Source organism: Eulemur rufifrons, chromosome 6 (assembly GCF_041146395.1).
Source record: "Eulemur rufifrons isolate Redbay chromosome 6, OSU_ERuf_1, whole genome shotgun sequence".
Classification (NCBI taxonomy): Eukaryota; Metazoa; Chordata; class Mammalia; order Primates; family Lemuridae; genus Eulemur; species Eulemur rufifrons.
The window spans coordinates 51,226,752-51,230,034 of NC_090988.1; positions in this window are offsets into that span (position 1 = coordinate 51,226,752).

Sequence of the window (3,283 nt, forward strand, 5' to 3'; positions counted from 1 at the left end):
GTGAAGAAAATTAATTTTGTATAGTTTATTTCAATCTAAATAAAATGAATTTTGTTTAAAGTTCAGGTACATTATTTTTAGTGTGGTCAAAACATTCTGTGGTAAATTCTCTTTAAAAATATTTGATAATCAGCTTCACAGTTGTATGCAATTTACTAGTTGGGGTATAGAAAAAGACATTTAATTAAGAAATTACTAAATGTAAGGTTTACCTAGCTGATTTTTTTTAATATTATATACTGTATGTGCCCTGATATAAATTGTCAGGGTTTGTGTTTGTTGCTGGCTCAAATGTAAATGAATGTATTTAATTGCAGAGCTATCATTGAATTAGTTTACGTTGGGATCAGTTAATGTTGAAAGCAGAATGGGGTGCATTTGCTGAAGTGCAGAGTCTTACTGATGCCCACAGTACATTTCCCTATTGAGGGCAAGCCCAGCACATGTGTCAGATCAGGGCACATTACCCATGCAAGTTATAAAAAAGGGTAGCATGAGAGTTTATCTTATCTTATAGCCAGAGCTCTAAGAGATGCCTCTGTCCTTGGCAGAAAGAACTAATTGATCAAATTCCTGATGGCAGGATGACAGTGAAGGAGACACAGCTGGTGTTTCAGTACCTTCATCCAGTTCTTAGGGCACTTAAGAGTGCTGTGACCTTGGCTGATTACTTAAGTTGGGTCTGTTTTCTTAACTATAAAACCTACCTTAAGGTTGTGCCATGAGAGTTAGGTCATTTGTCATCAATGACCTATTGCTGTTTAACAATATCTCAAAATATAATGGCGTAAAGAAACAATTTACCGTTTCTAAAAGTTTTGTGGGTTGGTGGAGTGGTTGTCTTGCTAATTTCATCTGGGCTCTCTGCATTCAGTTGACAGAGTGGCTGGCTGGGGACAGGGTGGCATGGCAGGGCCTCTTCCTGTGGTCTTTTATCTTGGGCTTATGACATGGTGGTCTCAGTACCAGGAAGGCAAAGGCAGTAGCATCAAAGTCTGACCTCAAGAACTCTGTGTCACTTTGACCACATTCTTTTGGTCAAAGGAAGTTACTTGGCCAGCCTAGATTCTGAGGATGAGGATATAGACTCCTCTTGGTGGGAGAAGCTGCAAAATATGGCCCTGTTTTCAGTCTACCACAATAATGTATCCAATAACATTCATGAAACAACCTTTAAGCTTTTAAGGTGTGCATCATTTGTTTTTATAATCTGTGTACTCTAATTTGAGATTTTATTGAAAGCTTAAAAACCGTAATTTATTAAAAGGCGTTTTCACAAACTATGATCTTTGATGGCAGATTGAGTTAATGGTAGTTTCACAGATAAAAACAGATTGTCTTTTGCAAGATTAGGTAGGTAGAAAATGGTAGGTGTAGTGACTATTTCACAAATATGAGTTGAATGCTTACCGTGTGCCAGACTTCTTGGCTAAGTGCTAACAATATCGGATGTACTTTCTGACTTGCAGAGTTTACAGCCTAGAGTTGGCCCACAGAACTATAATTGTACTTTTATAACTACACACACAAACTTCATAGACTTCAGTACATCAGATTTATGGAAATTAAAGGAGAGGAAAATAACAGAGTATCCATGGAAGCCTTGTACACTTCTAAAAAAAATAAATTCTGTGTCATATTAGTTTGCAAAATGTACTAGAAAATAGATTCAAGATTTAGCATATCTAATTAGAGGAATTTTTGCTCTTGACATATGTACTCAATTTTGGGAAAAAGTTACATAGTTGAAGCCTAATATGGGATGTGTTACCTGTAAAATAAATGGGGACAAATGCTTTATTAGTAATATTATATAATTTTTAAGCCAGGTGCAGTTGCTCACACTTGTAATCCCAGCTACTCAGAGGCTGAGGAGGGAGAATTACATGAGCCCAGGAGTTTGAGACCAGCCTATGCAACAAAGGAAGACCCTGTCTCTAAATAAATAAAATTAGCTGAGTGTAGTCCTAGCTACTCTGGAGACTGAGATGGAGGATCTCTTGAGCATAGGAGTTTGAGGCTGCTGCGAGCTATGATTGCACGGCTGCATTCTAGCCTATGCTACAGAGTGAGACCCTGTCTTTAAAAAAGAAACAAAAAACACTCCTATAAGGTAAGTAGTTGGTTGAGTTGAAAGAGCCCTCCTCTTGAGGCTAGTTCCTCTGTAGTAACTTAGTTGGATCTGGTTTATTTTTGTTTGATATTAGGGGCTGCCACTTTTTAAGTGCAATTTAAAGTGAGTAATTCAGAAAACAGGAAAATTGTACTTAGAGTGCTTATTAATACTTATATGATACTTAAGAGCTTACAAAGCACCTTGAATTATCTCATTCAAGTTCTCAGAAAAACTCAGGCAGGTATTAACCCCATTTTTCAGTTGAGACATCAAGCTCACAGAGATAAATTAATTGCCCCAAATTATATAGCTACTAAGTGCCTGAGCCAGGTACTTCAATGCAATCCTTCGATATTAAAATTGATTGTGAAAGCCACTTCATTCTTAAGGTTTGTGAAAGAAATATTTGCTTTAGAAATAGGCTCTTTTTATGTTCTTGCTTTATCCATTGCCAGCTTTCAACACAACATCTTTAAAATGCACTCATTATGGTCGACATGGGTTTCTTGCAAAAAAAAAAAAAATTGGAGCCTGAAACTTCTAAGACTTTACAAACTGTAGAAATGCTGCCACCTTTGTTTGGCTGCCAAGACACTACCACGAAGGACTGTAGGTCCAGGTCCATTTATTTCATGAGACTGGATGCAGCTGTCTCCTTGCCACAATCAAATGCTGCTCTGTAGCCAGATTTTTTGTGGCCAGAAAAAGCAAAGTAATTTTTAGTACAGATTAGCATAAAAATATCTACTAGATGGGTTTCAGGAAACAATTACTAGCTTAGGAACAACAATAAGTGTGATCTATAGGTTGGCTAAAATGGCAGTTAATTTCCAGATCTTTTTTTATACTCCTTATTTCTCACCAGGAATACTATATAAATAGAATACACTACCTGCCACTGTATTTGGTTTCATAAATTATTTGGATAGGGTGAACAACAGACTTCAAAACTAAGTAGAGGTAGTAAATCTGCCCCTTTTTAATGAGTTTGAATTTACAGTAGTAGTTTAAACATCTGGAAGTTTAAAGTCTTAATTCATTCCAAATGTTCAAGAATATACTGCAAAGAGGATATTGTAATTGGGGGATCAAGAAAACTACTGTTGACTCAACCTGAGACCTTTCTACTTTTCTCTATATACATTAATCACATAAAACTTCAGAGGT